This window comes from Alosa alosa, chromosome 1 (genome assembly GCF_017589495.1).
Source record: "Alosa alosa isolate M-15738 ecotype Scorff River chromosome 1, AALO_Geno_1.1, whole genome shotgun sequence".
NCBI classification, from domain to species: domain Eukaryota; kingdom Metazoa; phylum Chordata; class Actinopteri; order Clupeiformes; family Clupeidae; genus Alosa; species Alosa alosa.
The window spans coordinates 22,420,538-22,443,398 of NC_063189.1; the positions used below are offsets into that span (position 1 = coordinate 22,420,538).

Consider the following 22,861-nt stretch of genomic DNA (forward strand, 5'->3'; position numbering starts at 1 on the left):
ATTATCAGCCTTACTCTGTGGAGAAACAAGACAGCAAGCTTCATTTTAGGGGATAATTAGGGTAAGTGACATTTAGATTCCTCCAAAGCCGAGAAAGATTGGCTAAGCGGACTGTCTGTGGTAGCGTTGGGAAGGTGGGTCATCAGGCAGAGAGAGGCCACAGCTCATCAGAGGGCCATGACTCTCACTGGTCCTGATGGTCCAGCCATATGCTCACCGTCAGGCAGAATAGAGAGCGAATGTGCTTCAGGCACACTGCCTATTTCATCCGTTGCCCTATCAGACTGCAGGAGTACATCATCTAAGCCTCATCCCTGCATATTTGGATCATTCTTAGTCACAAACAGTTGCATGCAAACCCCACACTACCCCCTCCCCTCTCTTCCCCCTGCATAATGGCATGTCCCCACCCACCGTGGCTTCTTTGATAAGATGGATTGTCACTGTGAGTAGAGAGGGGCATGGGGAGAGTCTTTCCTGTGTCTTACTACCAGAGCCCCATGCTGTGGCTGCAATGGGCCCTTTCAGAAGCCATGTCTGATCCATGCTAAGGACAGGGTGCTTCACACATCAACACTGCCCTAAGCCAATCGCCTGCTGAGAGTTTTTAAAGAAGGCTGGGAGAGGTAAGTATTCAATCAAACCACAAAATACCACCTAAATGCCTGCCTTGTAATCTTGTTTGATGAACGTGTTTTCGTTTTCAATTCAAATGATACCCCTCCCTCCCCCTCAACGCACACACACACACACACACACACACACACACACAAACACAAATGAATCCTCATGTTCTACATGTTCTCTGCAACAATTACAGCTAGGGAGTATAACTATAAAAAATGAATATTGCACACAGTTACCTCAGCAGCATAGGTGAGAATGGTTTTGGCACAAGGACGAATGGAATGAACAAATTACTTCTCCAAATAGAATGATAGAATGGTAATAATAGCCAGTCCTTCTCCGTTTTGGCTTTACACACCTATTCCCACCCACTTCTTGTAGAGATATGTATTTTTTACAGACAAGCTCTAACCTCTCAGGGATAACTAATTCTGGCCCCCTCACTTATGATCAGTTTTACCTACACAGCAGAACTGTGCCAAATTGAGATGTCGTGGCCATATTGGTGTTTAAAATAGATCACAGTGAGCTGCCTGCATGGTTTTTGCAGATCCTAATTCACATCACAGTCATTTCATCTGCACTTTATCTGAAGACACTCTCAAGCAAAATTTGTGGTGACTGCAACGCACTTTCAAGTTGTTAATACCACCAATTGGCTTCCCTTAAAATTTTCAACGGTGTAATGGGATTTTAAACACAAGTGGCTGACCTTTAGATGTTTTTGGTCTTGGTGGGTTCTGTGTGCCTTAAGGCACCTCATGGGGCAGCAGGGCTTAGCAGGACAGCCCAGCTTTCCCCCATTCGTCCCCAGCAGACTGAGCTGTGACAGGTCTGCAGTAGCCTTCACAGGCCTCCATCCACCAGCCACTGTATTAACCATTAACCAAACCCTATTGCATGTGAGGGGAAAGAGGAAGCAGGTATGAAGACAGATATGGCCATTCCTTCACACCGGGACACAGCCCTACAAGCTCCATTGTACAGGCACCACTGCTGGCAGGATGGCTGCACTAATCATTAACCACATACAGATGCAGTGGTGGAGCCCAAGCCCTGTAGCAGGGCTCTTCCTCCAGTAGTGATGGATTACTTGGCCCAGCTAACCATTTACCCAGTCCCTCACATTCTCTTCTTCTGTGGGGTGGATGGAAGGATGGAGGTTGTCAGAGGAATTCCATCACTCTCCTCCCTTCTCTGCATCCTGGTGTGTCTGTTCACTCAAAGCCGACATGTTTGCTTCTCTGGACAGCTTGGGTACCACCGATGACATTTTAGGATGACAACGTTTGTCACCGACGCTATCCAGAGTAGAAGGTTTGTTTCTCTTACAGCTCTTAGGTTTTAGAAGCCATTGCATTTTTAAGAGCCTTCATGATTATAAAAGAGAGGTGTTTTTCCCTGTAGCTGTCATTAAAAGCCACACATGGTGGTGGAGTCTCTATAGTGGCGCAATCACTCTCATGTAATGAAGCCTAGATGAACTTGAGGGTTTAATGTCACCTGAGCAGCACAATTCTCATTAGCCACATCGGAGCCTTCACTTCAAATAGGCTCACTACTGTGAACGGCGAGCACAACGACTGGGAATAATCATGCAGCAACGCTACAGACAATCTCAGCTTCACAGAGACGTGGATGGGGAAAAGGCTCCATCCGTCCAACACAGAGGCTAAAACCAGTTGCAGCAGTGCAGCATGAGGCCAAATAAATCAAGCCACTGTAATTCATCTTTGGTTTTTATTATTCTGTTACTTCAAGGCCAGCAGCAACAATACAGTTGTCTGAGTACAGATACCGTATAGTGTTTAACATTATTCTGCTAATGTGCTTATCTGAGTGGTAACTACATGCCACAACAATGTTAAAATATTTTCAGAATGAACCTGCAAATATGACAGAACCTTATACTGAAAACCCTTACTTCCTGTTGAATTCCTTTACATGAAGGACAGTACAGTAGCCTACTTCAAACAATCCATTGTAATTGTATTGATATTCATCCCAGAGTGATGTTCTATACTCTATGCCTATTTATAGTTTATAAGTGTATTTTACCATTTACATAAAAGCCTCTATATATAGCCAAGCTCAGGCACTGTGTTAGCCATTTGATGAGACCCCTTCCAGGGGTTAAATTAACACACAATGGTAGTTAACACTATTAATATGCAAATGAATGCAACAATTCAACAGCCTGTTGTTATACCTACACTGCAAGCACAAATAAGTTCAGCTGGAAAAAAAAAATCACAAGAGCCATACTTGATAAGACATACTCTGTTACTATGGCAACGTCCATGGCTGAAGCTAAGAATGCTGCAGTTTATATTATCACTGTCATCACTGTGCCTGGGTTTTCATAATTACAGCATGGCTTTGTCATTAATGGTGAGGTGCCTGATCACCATTCATTGTAGTCTCATTAGAACGTTTTGTTGAATTGCGTAAAAAAGATTTAAAGTTCTGCAGCCATTTTAATTGTCATGTTCACAGCGGGATAATGGCAAGCCAGCCATTCACTGCAGTGAGGTCGGGGCGACTTGCTACCTGTAGGGGTTTCAACCCTTCACTCACAGAGTGGAAGGATTTCAAGCCATTCCACTGTGGGAGAAGAATCACTTGAATTTCCTCAGCGTTTTAGTCATGTTGTGTCTCGGCTGAATTGGTATGCACACAATGTGCTTGTCATTATAGAGCCTTTCACCTCTGTTTTGTTGATATTCCATCCACTTAGTGTTGTTAATGACCACTTGAGGTATTCAATTGGCATGAATGCTACTGAACTTGACTTTATTATTTCATGTTGTTTTGCCCTCGCATTACTCTCAAAGAACTCTTTCACCACATTTCCTGGACTAACAGTTGACTTGTTGACAATTAACAGAAACTGTTAAATGTAAGTTGAAATTTATTCCCTAGTCATATTGTGTGACCCTCTGCCACATTGTTAAATTGATGCATAATGTTGTATGAAATCTGAAGAAACTATATTTTTTATCATATAGTTATAGTGGTCTACTGTAAATTCTCAATATTCTCAATAGTCTTGCATCTCTTGTTTGCAGCTCAACAAATTCATTATACTTTAAGACTGACAGTAATTTCAATAGTAGGCCTGTATATAACTTACGTATTATAAACACATTACCGGTATATAACATTAGAAGTGGTGACTATGAAAATGCTTGAAAATAATCACTACAGAAAATAGTTCTTTACTGACTGATTGTTGATGAATATTTTAAAGCAAAACTGTGTACAGTCTTCAGTACAAATGTGCATTTCTGGAGGCTATAATTTAGATCTTTTCAAAGTGTTGGACGCCCCTAACATTCTACTTTCATGCTGCCCCCTGTTGGTTAGATTTAGTCTCTACAAGTGATTCAAATTACCCATTTTTACCTTGAGCAGTTTCTTTAGCCAAGAGCCTCTAGCCTGGGCATAAGTTCAAATCCCAAATCTAACTACCAACAAAAAAACAACACCTAGAAAACATTAGTGCTGGATTGATGAATAGAGATAAATGAAGTCTCTCAAGAGAGAGACAATGGCCCTTTTTTGTCCTTACTTCGTCAAGCCATCATTGTGACAAGAGCTAAAATAACCTAGACAAAATTACTACATTGTGCTGAAATATCACTTCTGTATTAGCTGTGGTTGCTAAGTGAATGGTGACTAATAATATCCTCACCGTATGCCTTTTTCGTGAGCCAGCCAGACAAACAGCAAAACACAGAGTGCAGCCAATCAAATGACAAAAACAGCAGGTAGGGCAGTAATTACCTCATAGTGAGCCTGTCATCCTTGACACATGCGACTGATTTTGGGTTAAGGCATGAGAGCCTGTATGTTGAGCTAATTTAGTCTTTCTCAACTACTTGGGGGAATTATAAATTTAATCACCATGCTTGTTAAACCAGAGCACATGATTAGGTTTTCTGGAAATCTCTAAGAAAGCTATGTTTAGAGGTGTGACTAGTGTGTCTCTGGGATGTGTGGTTTGTGTATTACCGATGAGCAGTGGGTGACCTACTTTAAACCACATGAACTCTTATTACCTTTCTCTATGAAATCCCATGCACAGGACAGTGGAGTCACGGCAATTATCAGTTTGCTGCCATTAGGAACATTGGTAAATGTGGAGGTTGGCTTTTGAGCAGAGCAGAGACATGGGGGCATGGGGAAGTTTGTGTGGCTTTGATACACACCCCTGCTGGGTTAGCTTTCCTGAAAAGCCAGGGCATTGCCTCGAACACTGCCATGAAATCCACTTATAAAATATTGAAGTAAATTAACAATGCATGAGGGCAGTTCAACCCAAAGTGCCAAAGCAAAAGGGAGATGAAATCATTTAGGGTTGACTCAAAGGATAAAAGCTGCTCAGAGAGAAAGATGGATCATCGGCAACTATAGGTAGGGATATTTTATTGTGATATGGACTCATTTCCTTTCTTAGCAATCAATGGTAATTTGGGTTCTATGTATGAAATATTATACCCATTTCACATTTGTGTAGACCCATAGACAACAGAAAATCTGTGATTAAAGGGCTTAGACTTTAGAGGCTTTGTCTGTAGAAGGACTACATATGTAACAAGTCAGATAAATGCAATGTTGCCTGTTTCTGTTCACTGAAGACACAGAGAGAGAGAGAGAGAGAGAGAGAGAAAGAGAGAGAGAGAGAGAGAGAGAGAGAGAGAGAGAGAGAGAGAGAGAGAGAGAGAGATTGTGTTGTGTTGTTGGACAGGGAGCAGGCAGGTGTCCTGGTGTGATAAAACAGAGCAGCTCAAGGGCACGTCTGCTGACCTGATCTGCTGCCTCAATGTCATCACCAATGGAGGAACAATTCAACCAGAAGATCTGGGACACACAGCAATCATTTAACAGAAATGCCATTTGTGACAGCAATACAAAACTGGCAAATGCAGACGTACTGTTAAAAGGTAATAATGAGATATTATGCACTACTTGTGACTGGGAATTTATTGTCATTTACTGTATATCCATTAAAAAATCAACATAACAAAATAAGCTCATCACCCCATTAGACTGCATTCAAAATCTTTCAGCTGTAGCTTATCGGCACTGCGTTATATTAAAATGTAATGTATATTTTCAGAAGAATTTAGTTTTAAATTAGTGACAGACTTAGCTTTTCTTCCAGTCTAATTCAGGCTCTCTCTCTCTCTCTCTCTTTTAATCTTCCTCAGATATACTGTCTGTCCCAGAAACATAATGTCAGTATACTAAAAACTGCTGTTTTGAATCAACATACCACAAATAGCAAAGTAAACATGTGACTGTACAGTTCTCCTGTCTTCCCATTAAAAGCAACAAATCAGCTCTGTAGTCTTTAGCACTGAGATAATTCATAGAATGTGAGTCAACAAACTATACCCTTCTCATTTTGTCCAGCTGATATAAGCAGTGTCATCAAAACTATGTATGGTTCATTTCCATCAGGAAGAGCACTCATCTTACAGCAAATGGCTTTGTACTCCTTGGAAATCTAACAGATGAAGTGCTCTTGGTGACATAATTTCATGTCCATTTAAAATGACAGATGACAGCCTCAACCCCATCGTTTGTTGGACACTACCATGTTAGACTAACAAGCATTTAACTGAGTACAAACTGGAGTAATCTGCAGTAACATGCTCTGTCCACAGAGTGGCGTTGTCTGTCCTCCTGATTATCACCTAGTCTGGAGGTCATTTGCCACATGTGAGCGCACCTGCAGCTATGTCCATGCAGATGCAGTGGACATGTGGCCTGCTGCTAAAGGGGCCATGTATCATCACCAGATATCAGCTCTCATTACTGTACACCTTGGAATACACACATGCACACATACAGAATGAACAAACATGTAAAACCATAAAGCCACATAGTGGCTTTCACATAGCCCATAGTCACATAGCCTTTCTTATACATCTTGGCAAATAAGCCCTGATTATTGGTGTTGCTGGGTGTCACCTAAATACAATAAGACTCAATAAAAGAGAGGATGCCTCTGTGTAGTAATCGCAAAGATTTCACTGCATGTACATCACAACCAATTCAAACAGCTGGAGAGAAAAGATTGATGTCTCATGGGAATCATTACCAAGCGCAATGTGCAGACAGCAAGTGCCAAGAGTAGCCTATGACATATTGTATGTGAATGCTGAATGAATTGGCAATCACAAGTTTGTGTGCAGATGAGAAGCATCCAACTTTGTTTGCTTCAGACCACAGGAGGGTAGTAATGGAGGACATCATTCAAAATGGTTTTAGTCTCCGTCAAGTCTTTGGCCAAATGGCAAGATGTCAGTAACTTGCAGTCCAGCATCTGTTCTTTCTTGCTTTCTGTACAATATGTCTGTAGTGTCCCATCTCTATTCAGTTCAGTCAAATATGGATGGAGAGTGTACGGCTAGAATACTGCCTGAAGAGGATATGGGGCACAGGGTGCGTGGAACAACACACAACATCAAATGTGTGGAGTGTGAAAACAGTTCTACACATTGATTTTCACTTTTGATAACACTGATTGCAGAACAACAAGATATTGAAAAAGCCTGAACAAAGAACATGCTAGCTCACCAGCTGTAGATGTTTACAAGCTTCCAGACCATCTCTAACAAACAGATTTTGTTTGGCATGGCCACATTGGCCATAATGATGATCAGTGGAGTTGGCATCAAAGTCAACTGGACAGTTTGCGGAAGAACATTTCAAGTACTTGTAGTCTCGTGGGCCAGATGTACACTTTGTGGTCTTTGTGATGGGTGTAAAGAAGGCTTCTTCCTTTCTTTCTAAAACCCACCCACAGCCTGATTAAAGCACCACTCACATGTGCTGTTGTCTATTGTAATCCACTCTACTACTTTAAATTCTATCTACTCAACCTCACAAGGCATCGGATTGTTTCAGAATATTTTAGATTGTGTACTAATTGTTCTAATCCACATTTAGACCAAAGTCCTACAAAATGACCCACAGATATACTGCACATGTCTGTGGAACAATGGTGGTGTATACTTTATTTACCAATGGTGCTCTTGTGATATGAACCTTTGTGAAACATCTGTGTCCCCTGCCCAACCCTTCCCATTAACAGGGTCCTAGAAACACAAATGTGGTTTGTGCATGTACAATTTTAACACCCAACCGTATCACTATTGCCACCTATCAATTGCAATGTACAAAAGCTTTTTGTTTCTGGGAGACACCTCCTAACAGCCACAAGCCACAGACAATAGTCCTCTAGAAAACCAGTGGTTCTGATGGTCAGAGGCACAACAATCCTCTAGAAAACCACTGGTTCTGATGGTCAGAAGCACAGATGCACCACTTGGGACAACACTCTTCACTTTTCCTCTTCACCTGGCCTCTACACCTCAAACAGTCACAGTCCTGTCATCCAGACTATTTGACACAACTTTGCAGTGGTAGGGACAGGTGTATCAGTGGTGGACAGCAGACTGATAACAGGGACCTGGCAGACCACCTGGAGTGGTGTGGGAACAACCACCTGCTTTTGAATATGGCCATGAAAGATGGTTGTAAACTTAAGAGGGACCAGAAACTGGGTGCTTGGGCGGCAGCATCAGAAAATGTAACAAACAACTGGACAAGCTGACATCTCCAGCCATGACCTCGTCAAAAAGCAGAGTTTCTATCTTTTCTGTGACACGGCCAGTTGTTCCTGCCAACTGCATAACCCTGTGAAATGACTACTTTGGGCCAGGAGAGTTGACCCCTCCTCATACGGCCACTGTCCATGCAAGGTATTAGTTCCGTCCTAGACTTTAGTTATATTCATTTTTATGTTACATTGTAGGCTACTTAGTACACTAAACATGTAATGTACAAAAAAGATTGTATATTTGTATATTTTAACGAAACGTTTTTGTGGCTACTGTAACGCAGCCCATGTTTTCAAGGATTAATGAAGTTAATATATCTTGGGAAGGTAGCCTCTTGGAGGTTTCTGTCGCCATCAATTTCTACATAGATGTTGTTTGGCCTATTTAGCGTAAATGCACAAGTTGGACAGTGTTCTACTCCCTCCACACACCGTGGCGATTTCCTAGTCATACCAGCCAGCGCACAATTGTCACGGAGCGCCAACTCGATCACCTTTCCATGAACAAATGTGTTATGTTTTAAGAGCATGTTACCTCTGAGTCTGAACCCCTGTCTGAGCAATACCTGCTGTATTCAGCTGTAGTATTCGGTCTTGCGGCTGTCTTGCCGTGGAGGCAGCACATCCCTGCCTGTTTCCCATCTCCTCTTCCCTCTACACGCCTTCACAGCGGAGGCGCGCATACAGTCTACTGCAGAGTGGTGCGCGTGACGTCAATGCTGGAGCGGTTCCTTGGCTCAGGAGGAAAAATGGGGAGAAAATTGCGAGGTGAGAAGCGCCGCTTTTCAAAATACAATTACGCATGTTTGTAATGTATGGCAGTACAAATGGATCGCATATTTTTTTAATAGAGTAACAGTGCAGTCGCCTTCAAATACTAAGCTATGGTTGTGAAACGTTGCAGAAGAGGTAACGACACTTATACTCGGATCCGTTATGTAGGGAAATGGTGAAAAATGATGGCTGGCAGTGCTGCCGGGCTCAAATCGTCTCTATTTCTATCGGCCTGAGGAATGGCCAAACTGCGAACTGTGGAGAGAGTTTGCATCGTTACATTTGTTTTGACTTGCGTAAAAATGCACGTCTAAATTAGCTAAGTCTGCAGCATGCAGTGAGACCTGCACCGGTTTCCATCGTGGATTAGGTGGGCTATTGCATCTCGCGCAAATACATTATGTAAAACAATTTACTGAAATGAAGGGTACATTGTCGATCGTCCCGAGACAGTATAGATTGTCGATAATCCTAAATAACGCACAAATCTTTGTAATCTAATCGCGTTACAGTTTGAATAGCTAATGCTGCCGGCCTTACTCGGCGCCCTTAGCATTGATAACCCCACCGGTATGGGGTGAAGATTCGCCCAATGATTGGATTTTATGTAGTTGAACAGGTTAGCATGTCAACATGCAGTGCTCCTGTTGTGATGTTATGCTGTCATAAATGATTTCAACAAGGGCCTATCTCCAGCCAAAAAGTACTTTGATTGTAGAATCCTGTTACCTGTAAATTACATATTGATGCTGAATACGGCATAAGATGGTATCTGTCAGCATGTTTGCACTGTAATTGTTCTGGGGGAAAATAGCTGTTGATTTTGTGTATAGCACAACAGCACTGTGGGAATTTATTTTCTTCCACAGTGTGCTCCTCTCTTTGCCCCAGGGCAGAACTGTTAAGGCAAAAATATGTTCCATCAGTGTCTCACAGCATCATTGAATAGAATTAAAATGCTTTAAAGAACCCAAACTAGCTTCATGTTTAGTAAGAGCATGAGAAAATAATGGCTGCCATGTCCGTAAACAGTGGTTAGTCAGTTTTGAATCAGCAGTCAGCCATTGTTGAATTCGGAGCAGGCCTGTACTATGAACTGCTAAACATTCCTATGGGCCGAACAGTAGTGCGCCAGATGAAGTACTGTGAGCCCAATCTCTGTCCACAGAATTATTTGTATTATCTTAATTAATGATTCAATAGATTCAAAGATTAGTAGACTATCCTTTTCAGCGAATAATGAAATACATTAATAATGAATTAGTACACTGTTTTATAACAATCATTTTTCTAGTGAAAAATATTCATGTTTTTTTGCTTTGTCTGCACATTGCCTCCTGGTGTTAAGAGTTCAACATTCAACCTTTTGTTTGTACATATAGAAGATGAAATGTGACGGCATGCAATTCCCTTGGCAGCATTTCCCAGTGTGTGCCTGAGCTCAAGGCATTGATTGCTCTGAATTCTGTCTTGAGCTGTTATTCCTGCATTATCTCTCATTACATTATATCTCTGTAATGAGAGATTGTGTTATTTACATCCAAAGTCATTGAGGGTCTGCTGCATCTGATATCTCTATCGATCACAAGGAATCGTCAATACACAAAACTGTTATGCCTTGTTTGTTTTCCTTTCTTTTCCCTTTCAATATCATGTTTCCCATCAAATCGCCTCAGCGTTAAGGACAACCACAGAGACAGTTCATTGAAGCTTTTGCTCTTCTGACATTTCGAGTCTAAGCTCAATGGGACACCGGTATCAGGATGACAGCCGCACTCATTGACTTGATTTGTGCCACAGGCAGTGATGTGTAATGTCTGGTCAGGGAAGCCTGGCGTAATTGGCCAGGATATGACTGAGCCTTTGTCTGGATGACTGGTGCTGCTACGAATTGGGAGAGTGACTAGAAAGGGGTGTGTCCCACCACTCTAGCCCAGCTATCCAGACAGTGCCTCAGTAGTGAGAAGCCTGAACAGCCTTTGTCTGAGCTCTAGTCCAGTATGAGGTGTATGGACACTGCCTTCTCCATCACAGATGTGCCTTACATGGTAGTTACCTCAATGTTGTTAACCATTACATATTCAACTATTGATCCTATCCATGTTAGAGTTTAAGCTTTTGAAAATGTCTTTGCTGGATGCTTTGCTTTTAGGCAAAGTGTATTCCCCTGAAGACAATGTAAAAGGCTATGCTGAACTGATATTTTTGCATATTATTTGGGCACACCACTTTTACCAAGACAGCTACCCTAAGTAAGCTATTTATGCATTCAACTAACTTGTGCTGCCGGGCAGTGAAGGAGATTGTCCTGCGCTAAGTGAAGGCTAATGGGGACATACATTACCAGCATTGATTCCCAGGGTGTCCTGGAGGGAGCTGTACATCACTGTGGTCAGTCCTTAGAATTGACTCCTGTGGGGAAGTGTCCATAATAGACACCGCCATATGAAAACAGTGTTGCATGAGGATCATTTTCTGCATCATTGGTTAGGGCACGGTTTGGTTTTCCGAAGCATATTGGCCTTATCTGCTTCATGTGAACTGGTTATGAAATGCTTTACCACGCTTGAGTTGGGCCCAAGAAAGGCACCAGTGGGGCAACAAATGTGGCTGTGTTCCTCAGTGGCTCAACACCATTCATGTTCAGACAGGGAGAATGACTTCATGTGTAGGGTCAACGTGTCACCATCATATCATGACTGTTTTTTCCCCCACTTGTTAGTCTCTGTTTTTTTTTGGCCAATAGGCCATAATATATGTTTTTCTGTAATTTACTTGAATACAAATTAAGTCTTATCAAGAACATAGACGCTGGATTCCAAATGTCAGTATTCACTGCTTGTCTCACTTGTGTTAAGATTGCTAGGAATTAGTGAATCATGTCTATGCTTAGGTTGTCCCAGTGCTATTTCCCTTTGTAAGAGAGAGGGATGTCAGGAATACAGTGATTATGATATCACCTAATAATGTTACTAAATAATGGTCTTTAAACAACTTTTTCCCAGTTGGAGGTCAGAATCCTTGTCTTCTCAATTTATCTGGAATAAGTTTTCTCAATTTATCTCAAGTTTCCTGGAGTCCAGCACAATCTATAGACATCCCAGGACCATGGCCTTCTACAAAACCAAATATGTTTATTGTTAGAGTTCTACATCAAGCATTCTGATTAGCAAACTCGCAATGATAATCATTCTGAGAGTTAAACAATGCTGGTGGTTGTTTTATTAACTAAATGGGTTTTGCTACACATTACTGCATGCATAGATTAGTGCTGGGCCAGTGGAAGCTGGGCTGGGGTGGGCTGGGGCCGTTTGCACAGGCTGTGTTTTATGGGAATACCCCCTGGGGTTCTCAACATGTGATGATCCATGTGTAATGGAGGATAATTGGCCCAGTGAAGCTCGACAGATCAACAGGAGACAGCAGAGACAGTAACGTCCTCTGGGACAAAACATTTTGACAAGCTCCCTGGCTTATGTCCACTCCGACATTCAGTTGTGAAGTTATTGAGAATGTGGTCCAAAGATAATGTCACCACTTTTAAGGTCCTGTCCTCTAGAACTTTCTGTTTTGTTTTTCAGCACCATTTGTCACAATAGAGACATTGTGTACTCAAGTTTAGGCTTTCTCCTATTGGATGCTGGTATGTTTATGTTCTGGTTGTGAAGTGGTGGATTGGGAAGGGGGTCACTGTGTCTGTTTAAGGCAGCGTGTGGTTGTGTGCTCAGGCAGTGTGAAGCTCTGCATGTTTTCCTCTGTGGCCTAATTAAAAGTACAGCCTCACAGCATGCACACTGCCTCCTGATGGATCAGCACCTGACTGAGTCTGTGACACTCTCGTTGGCTCATCCCGGCTCCTGTCTTCCTGATTTGTTTTTTATCTCTCAACAATCTTTTATCTCTCAATCTTTTGTCTCTCAACAATCTTTATCTTAACCTCTTTTCCTGAGACACAAATGGCCATAGTATTTTATCACCACTTGTTTCGGTTGACTGACCAGCCATGACCATAACTCCTGTGGCTAGGAGGAACCTGGATGTGTCCATATATCATGTCTCTGACACACTTGTATGTCTCCTGCTCTTCCACCTTCTCCAACTCTACTGCATCCCCTCACATGACGTCAGTGCCTTTGTCTCTTCTAGGGCACTCACACACTCATAAACACACACTGTCTTTTCCTGTGTGTCCATCTCTCTCTCTTTCTTTCTCTCTCTCTGTCTCTTTTCTCTTAACCTGTGACTAAACCATTCCATACATGGTTTCTATAGCAAAAGATTCAATGCTTGTATCCCTGGCAACCATGAAGTCTGTGATATCTTTGCGTCAGCATGAGCACAGAGAATCCCTTCTGATTTTCTGTAGCCAAGACCTGGCCATATGATAAGAAACAGTAACACTGTCAAATTAAGCCAAAACCCACCCAAATGATGAGATACAGTACGGCTCTGTCAAATGCAATCACACGTGTTTTTTTTAGGGATGCACCGATATATCGGCCAATATCGGCCTTTACTTATATCGGCTATCGGCAAATTTATATGACATTTACCGATGGCAGTGGCTAATGTTTAAAATAAATGTTGTCCTATGAATATTTGTGTTTTCACTCTTCTAAAGGGTATAATCGACAAAAAACCCTGTAAATAAACAAAGAAAAAATATCAATATCAGCATTGGTTATCAGCCAAATTGTTTGTTTATTCATCGGTATCGGCCCAGAATTTCACAATAGGTGCATCCCTAGTTTTCTTCCATGCCGCCACATTTGTGTATTTACTGAATAGTTTTTATAATAATTGGGGAAGTATGGCAGTATCAGTTAAAACTTTTATTGCACTGATGCATTTTGTATCAGACATTTTGTCTAATATGAGTATGCATCTGTAATTTTTTTGTGTCCTCCTGAAAATGTCCTACAGTGATCTGCAGTGGCACAATAAGGTCATGCATGGACAGAAATGAATGTCAATTAGAGGGGGCTAATCCAAGAAGACATCTGGGGGCTAAAAGGAGTCCAAATCACAGGGATGCAGTTTGAGTGTTCAGCTGCCTCGTTCTGGCCCACTCCAGACTGAGCGCAGTGGGGATGCTAAGGTGATTGACATGGGGAATGGTCTATTCATCTGAGTGTTTAAACAAATAATTGCTATGGTAACAAGGCATTGTGGAATGAGCCAACAGAAGCAGATTGGTTTGGTTTACGGACAAGAAGAGGGAAGGGAATTGGACAAAAAGAAAGAGGGAGAGAGAGAAAGACAAAGACAGAAACAAAAAAAGAGAGAGAGGGAGAGAGGAACAGCCTTCTGGGGATTTCCTGCTGTTTCAGGGCCTAGTTGGAAGAATTGTATGTGAGAGTTTTCCCCTTTCCCTCGAGGTACTTCTTGGGACGCTGCATAGAGATGGGAGGGAGCAAGTGATCATTTAGTGACCCTGAGGTAGGTGTTGATTATTTTTATGTTTTCACTTGGTTGTTGATAGGAAGGATGCTCTCCTGTGTGTGAAATATGTCTGTCAAACTGGTCAGCATTTGTGTTTAAAATCTTAAAAGATCCTCATAGGGAGAGGTATCATATGTAGGCTGTAGAATGTGTACTCTGTTGTTGCATACTTACATTAATAACTTGTAAAACTTGGTGATTTGACCCTGTGATTATAATAAATATAATGAACTCATTGGATTGGATTCAGCTCTAATCTATGGGAAAAAATCTGAAACTGAATTGAACTGAACTGGGGTTTTTTTGTTGTACATATTTTTTTTTCATCCAAAGTCATTTCACATTCGCTTCATGTTACTTTGTCTTGAGCTTTTTGTGCGTGAGCAGAATTCTAAAGCTCTGTGCTAACACACCACTGAGAGAGTGGGGTCACAGATCAACAGCACGATGTGACAGGCAGTGGACAGAGCGAGTGTCCGGTCCAGAGTGTTTCTGGAGCTTCTCTGCTGATCAGAGAGCCCCTGGTCTGACCACGCAGCACCTGAACCCCTGGGCCTCTCCCCATGTTCCCCAGCGTCTGTGTTCAGTCTTTGATGTTCGACTCTAATGACTAATGAGGCACGGCTGGCGTCAGAGATGGGGCTCAAGTCAGCTTGATGCTGTCATTTGCTGAATTTGGGCTTTAAAGGTCAGAAATACTTTTTCTTTTATGTCCTTAAAGGAGAATTTCGGTGTGATTTTGACCTAAAGTGTGTGGAAACATGATACCAAGGGCCAGATGTACGTACATTTGCGAACGTAGCGTTATCAGCGTCATGGACAAACCGCAGATTGCGAAAGCTGACAGACCCAAGTTTCCGTCGTATTTATCAATCCTTAGTGTAAACTGTGACGCATTGAACTGCAATTTGGATTAACACCTGCTTTTACAAGGAGGAAGTATTTAGGCGCAGAATAGACGTGCGCTTTGAGGAGCAGTCTTTGTACATACCACTTTCCCCTGGATCCTCCTATGAATGCATATAGACAGGTCATCTGCTGGAAACATTAGGCCTAGTTTTTGGTCAAAGTTTTCTCCATGGATTCCTGGTCAGAACCCCTATTGGAATAGATTAGAACTTGGGGCATGTTGAATTTTGTCCAAAAATCCAATATGGCCGCCGTATTCCAAAATGGCCCATTTTTACACACTTTTTGCTATGCTATGGGGACTGTGACAGAGCGCAGTGCGCCTGTCACTTGATCTGACAAATCTCCCGACACGGTATGGACAATAAGACTGAACATTTAAACAAAACGAGACATTTTAAATTAATATGATCTGGGGGGATGATTGGCATGATTGTGGACAATGTAATTTGTACCAGGCCAATATCATGTGAATGAATGAATGTACGGAGGGCTGAATGTTTGGATGCGTGGTGAAGGGAATTAGGAATGGAAGATTTGTTTATCGGTAAAAGTGCTGGAAGGTATTTGTTTGCATAGCGTGACATCAACGCAGTTTGGGGGTTGCAAGCGCGCACATAACATCTTAGGGTAACTTCTTAAATTTGTCATTGCATGTTAATGCTGTACTAGCGACTGTTCTCACCAGTCTTCATGGCGGCCTTCCGTGTACAGGGGGCAAGCGGTTTGCAGAATGGCGAAGAACTTTTCAATGTTTGGAAGTGCTCCGTGAGGGAAGCTCATTAAGCGTAGGGGTGTTTGTGACAAACTTGTCTTTTCATTGTTTTCTTTTGGAAGCGCAGTTTTTTGTTAATGCACAAGAAAGATTCTGAGTATTGTGCTGCGCAAGGGTTTCTAAGAGATGAAATATTGTTTCAAAATGTTAATTGAATTGTGACCGTGATTTGGTTGTGACTAGAGATGCACCGATAGATCGGCTGGTGACCGGAATCGGACGATTTTCACGTGATCGGCCATGACCGGCGACCGGACGGTCAGTCTGAGACATGCCGATTTTATGCGGTCAAATACACTCGCGCGCCCGCAATTGTAACAACACCCAGCTGAGTTTGCAAAGTTTGAAGAAGCTAGCAACCAGGCCAACACTCAGGGCTGGATGTAGGGCTACAAAGAAAGCGCTAATAGGCTAGTGAGTTTTTCTATGCAGCAAACGCTGTGCTTTACCATTGGCCTACTGCGTGGAATTTACTAAGCTGTCACTTCATTAGGCTACGTAAACATCGCTCATCACCGCCCGTCACTGCCGCTAATTGCGTGCCCACAGCTGAACCACAAGCCTGCTGAACGGAGATAAACGACTGCGATATTAAAAATAATCAAAGATGTCAACAAGCAGCGACATACAGTAGCCCTAGTAGTTCTACTCCACTGAAAAAAAAAAATACTCTAACTATTTACTGCACGTAGACTGCGGCTATGCCTTAAAATACTAGTCTAAAGTCTAGCAGATTGAGAAGTGGATGCCGTGAAAGTGAACAAACGATAGCCTATTAGAAACGCAAACAAACGTTAAAGTTGCTTTTGACATAGTAGCCTACAATGAAGAAAACTGATGCTCTGAATACTGAATCAGTCGTCTCTGAAAGTTTCTATAGCCTAATTGATGCATTTAACCGGAATTTGGATTTAATTTTTTCACCGCAAAACAGACGTGCACTGTTTTCATATGGTGGAGCACCTAATCGCTATTAGCACTTCTCCCCTGTGTTTGCGTGATAGCCTAGGCTGCTACCACTTTTCCCTCGCCCTCCCATAAATTCATCAATGCATATGAAAATATGTTACATGGTAGAATGTTCAAATGTATCATGAAAATTGTTCTTAAATCTTTAGTTGGATATTGGATGTGAGAAGCATAAAATGGGTGTTCCATAACTTAACTTAATCCATAATTTGATAGCCTACTGCATCTGAAGTTAGACTTGAAAAAGAATCTGTCTGCTCACGGTTCCATTTTTTAACAGCCATTTCATCATTGATAAGTTGATTACACGTCTATATTAACATGTTCTATCAAAGAAAAGATAGAAAATAACTATTTGTGTGTGTGCTGTAAAATGGTTAGAAGAAATGAAATCGGAATCGGCTAAAATCGGTATCGGCAGGTCAAACTCTATGAAAAATCGGAAATCGGTATCGGCCCAGAAAATTGCAATCGGTGCATCTCTAGTTGTGACCAGTGCTATTTAATGCCTGGGGTTGCTTTAGTAGAGAGATGCGTCTCTGACGAGAGAGGACGTAAGTACTGTTGCTATAACAGGGCCCTAGAAGCGTGGGCATTGTCCTATCTTTGTTTTCTGTTTGTCCAGTGTTTGTTTGTGAATTGTTTGTCACTTAAACCTGCTGGTAGCCTACTAGTAAATAATAATAATAAAAGTCGTAATTGGCACTTGGATTTCTTGGAGTCTTCTCTCCACCTGCTCGGACACACACTCCTTTACAGGGACATTTCTGGTAAAAACAGTGTCATTTTAGCAAAAAACTGTTCTATCAAATACATATCGTTACAGAGGTTAACTGATGATTTTAAAACCCTAAGTATTTTTCTAACAATTTTAAATCATTAAAAAAATTATAATTTTTTATCAAATATTAGAAATCATCAAATTTCCTTCAAACAAAAACCTCTTACAGGTTAAATACAGTTCAAATAAATTGGGTACCTTAACTCAAACAAATTAAAACATATGGCATTTAGATATTTTCCCAAAAACTCAATATAATTCAATAATATGGCCCCAGCCGCGGCGCAACTGGCTGGGGCACCTGCACCGTACGCCGGCAACCCGGGTTCAATGCTTCACTTAAGGGAAGAGGAGAGATAGACTTCTCTGCATAGTCTGTCTGCCTCTTCACCCCCTCCATGTTTTTAATACTGTCTATCCACTAGCCACTTTTACCACTGTCTTCTGCCTCACTGTTTGCGTGCTATATTAGCACATTAGTACATATGCATAACCCCTCCCTCCATGCCACAGCCGAACTGTGGCCACACTTATACCTTTTCTTAAAATAGTTAAATATAAAGATATATAGACTTTACTTTACTTTATTTCTGCATTGTTGCACTGTTGAACTTACTCATTTGCACTATCACCATGACCACTATCACCATGACACTCATTCACACAGAGCACCTTACCTTATCTTACCTTACTATGCACAGAGAATCACAGGCTCAGTCCCTGCCTCAGTCATTGCAAGCTCCTCTTGATTGATTAATCACCCACTATGTGGATACTGTTTTTTAGAATTGATTTAGATTAAGTGTTAGTTAGTATAATTTGTATTTTAGTATATTTAGCATATTCTTTATCTTCTACTGTCCTTATTGCTTAGTTGTGTTTTTATATTATATACTTTAATTACTCTTTCTGCTGTTAAAGAATGTGTTTGTGTTGTCTGTATGCTGCTGAATTTCCCCTGGGGATCAATAAAGTATCTATTTATCTATCTATCTATCTATTCCCCCGTGGTCCTTTCCGGATCCCACCCCGACTCTCTCTCCCACTCACTTCCTATCACTCTCCACTATCCTGTCGCATTAAAGGCATAAAAAAGCCCAAAAATAAATAAATTCAATAATATCCCCAAAATGTGGGATTTTGGGCCTAAACTATCACAGGAAGGAGAGCACTGGGCTACTCATTCCACCAACGAGTAACCACTGAGGAAAAGAGTCTTGAATTTGATCTAGCATTTATGGCTGGTCCACACAACCGATGCTCATCAGATGACCCCAGTGAGTGGTTGGGGATGTACAGCTGGATCATAGAATTGAGATAGCCGTAAGCAGATCCAGTAAGTGTCCTATAGGCCAAGGTCTATTATAAGGAGTCAAGGTAGAGTAGGAGAGGAGTTACATGTGTCCTCTTTGGCTGATTGAAGACCTGGCATGCTGCAGCATTCTGAATCATTTGCAACGATCTTACTACACAATCAGGCAGGCCAGCTAACAGTGAAATACAATAGTCCAGTTTGGATATAACCATGGCCTGCACAAGAAGTTGTGTGGAATCTTGTATCAGATAAGGTCTGATCTTCCTAATGTTGTAAAGGACAAGCCAACACGATTTTGCAATTCAGGCTACATGCTCAAAGAAATTAAGTCGGTCATCAATTATGACGCCAAAGTTACGTGCCAATCTAGTTGGGGTCAGTGAAGAGGAGTCAAGCTGGATGTTAATCTGTTGGGTAATAGCTGTTTTAGCTGGAAACACCAAAAGCTCAGTTTTTAAGTCGGTCTGTCATCCAGACGGAAATATCAGGCATGCAGAAATCTGATGGGAAACAGTCCTCAGGTGGTAAAGACAGGTAAAGCCATCCGCATAGCAGTGAGTCAAATCCATGGGAGTGAATGGTCTCACCCAAGGAAGTGGTGTAAATAGTGCCCTAATACTGATCCTTATGGCACACCTGTGATGAGGTTATGATATGTAGATGATATATAGATATATGATAGTGAACTATTCCAGAACTGAGTGTAGTAGTATTAAACACATGCATGATTGCTGGTAGAACAGCAGGTGTATAAGTATAGTATATAAGTATATATACTCTTTTGATTCCGTGTGGGAAATTTGGTCTCTGCGTTTATCCCAATCTGTGAATTAGTGAAACACACACAGCACACAGTGTACACACAGTGAGGTGAAGCACACACTAATCCCGGTGCAGTGAGCTGCCTGCATCAACAGCGGCGCTTGGGGAGCAGTAAGGGGTTAGGTGCCTTGCTCAAGGGCACTTCAGCCGTGCCTACTGGTCGGGGTTCGAACCGGCAACCCTCCGGTTACAGGTCCGAAGTGCTAACCAGTAGGCCACGGCTGCCCCAAGTGTGACAGACTGCAGAAGAATAGGATTGGACGAATTGGACAGGATCCAAAGGGCATGTTGTTGGATGACTTTGCTGAAGCAGTAGAGTCCAACAATTCACAGGCAAAGCTCTCCTAATGGGCTCATCAAACTGAGCACTTATCCTGTTGTGTTTGCAGTCAAATATGACCGATTGACAATTCTTCTCTCTAAAAAATATTGTTAACTCATTCTCACTACCATGAGGCTTCTTGGCTATGTTAACACAGGGCTTCTGAACACACAAAACAAATGTTGATATTTTGTTTAACAATTTGAGTGTTTTATTTAACTTTTTTAACTGTTTTATAGAATACCCATGTGTATTTTCGGTCAAAAATGATTGGCCATTAGAAATGAATGGGTGAAAAAATGGTCAGTGTATAAAATTGATTCCAGGCACATACTTATTGATCAGATGGACTGTATATGCACTTCTGTACATTAAAACACACACACAAACACACCCTCACTCCCCCTCTTTGCTTCTATGCCAGCCCCCATTGGAAACTTTCCCCAATGGAATCTTCCCCTTTCTGACTTGCATGAGCTCAGGTCAGTGAGGCCTGCAGGCCAAAATACCAAATGGAAGTTTAAAACTGGGTTATATCCAATAGAACACAAGTTGATACAAAGGTCTATCACAACATTAAATAAAATGTGTGTTACTGTGTATTTATAACAAGTTATAATGCAGCTGTCATTTTTCACCAGGAACACAAAACTAGTAAACATAAAACGAACACAACAGGAGGGTGAAGTGAACTTTCAGTGAAAATTTTGCAAAGTCATCTGCTGACAGTGAAGTATTGCAGTGGTGGAGGATTGAGAAGAGACTTGAAAGTTGAAAAAGTTTTCTACTGTCAGTTGCGCTCTCAATCTTGCTCTGATAGAATGTATTTTTTGCAAGTGTAACAGAGAATGGAAAAGATGATAGCAAAGACTGGTAGTTACTAAGACCATTTCCATCGCTGGATTTACGTCATTTTATCTCAGCAGCTCTAAGTATTACTATCATTAATTTAGTAATAGTAACAATATATCTAGCCGAGTGATAAAATAGTATTTTTTGTAATTCCATCACCTTTATGGAACTATCTTGTTTCTCATATCAATTAACATTTGTCAAAATGTTTTTAATAGAAAAAACCTCTAGCTTAGCCAAAAGTGTAGACCCAAAAATTCACAATTTTGAGGATATTATTGAATTTATATTGAGTTTTTGGGAAAATGTCTAAATGCCATATGTTTTAATCTGTTTAAGTTAAGGTACCCAATGTATTTGAACTGTATTTAACCTGTAAGAGGCTTATGTTTGCAGGAAATTTGATTATTTATGATATTTGACAAATATCTGACAAAATTATGAAAATGGTTAGAAAAATACTTAGGGTTTTAAAGCATCAGTTAACCTCTGTAAATATGTATTTGATTGAAAAGGACAGTTTTTTGCTAAAATGACCGTTTTTACTGGAAATGTCCCCATAGCATAGGAAAAAGTGTGTAAAAATGTGCCATTTTGGAATACGGCGGCCATATTGGATTTTTGGACAAAATTCAACATGCCCCAAGTTTTAATCTGTTCCAATAGGGGTTCTGACCAGGAATCCATGGAGAAAACTTTGACCAAAAACTAGGCCTAATGTTTCCAGCAGATGACCTGTCTAATATGTATGACATGAACAACTTTCAGCTCCCGCGTCAGGCAGTTTGCACTTTTACATCATTGCGGCCTGTTTGTACATACCTCGCAATGATTTTACATGCACGTTGCGAAACATATACGCCTGAAGTGGGCGCAAAAGCGTTAGTACATCTGGCCCCGAGTGTGAACGTATGTCTCAAAGCTCATCTCGGCTTGTCCCCTGCACTCAGAAATCTGGCGCTAGTTAGCCAATGCTACCAACAGTTTTTCATTGGGGGTGCCTCGGACATCAGCCTAGCCATGCAAATAAATCACTGTTTTACACCATTTATGAGGCTCAAACACCTCATTGGTAGACTTCCGAGGGCCTTGACATATAAAACGAGACATTGAGAACTTTGAAAAAGCACTGGTAGTTTATTTACAAGACGATTTATACAGACAGTACCTTAAGGAATTTTACCGTTCAACGCCATCTTGAATTTAGTCACGATAAGTTCGGCGACGAAAGTAATGAATGAACAGGTATGATAAGGGATCAGATTCCAAAAATAATTTTGTGGAAATGCATGGATTCAGTTGCTTCCAGTAGCAGCAACTGGAATGTGTTCTGCTTCTTTTACTTAACATCAATCTTTCTTTGATCAGTAACAATCATGTTCAAGATAATATTTTGAATCAATAAGAGACCATAATGATGAAATATTTGCAGAAAACAAGAGCACAAATTCTATTGCCAGTTGTATCTGTTGGTTCTGTTAGTTGTATGCGAAAGCAAGGGAAATCTTAGTCTATAACCCAGAACATGACAGACATGTTCCATTCCACAGACCATTTTTGCAATCAGCTAAAACAGTTCTGCCCCATCTATCACCAGTTCCCAGTTACACTGGAGTGGAGTGGAACCACTCAGACAGATT

The 22,861-nt window shown here is 41.4% G+C and overlaps 1 protein-coding gene across 1 annotated transcript in view; it reads left to right on the top strand.

Annotated features, from left to right (window-relative positions):
- Positions 1-8,940: 8,940 nt before the first annotated feature.
- fbxo41 (F-box protein 41) overlaps positions 8,941-22,861 on the top strand; it is a 59,314-nt gene continuing 45,393 nt past the window's right edge. The window contains exon 1 of the mRNA XM_048249301.1: positions 8,941-9,028. The gene's annotated coding sequence lies outside the window, so the exon portion shown is untranslated. The remainder of the gene's footprint in view (positions 9,029-22,861) is intronic.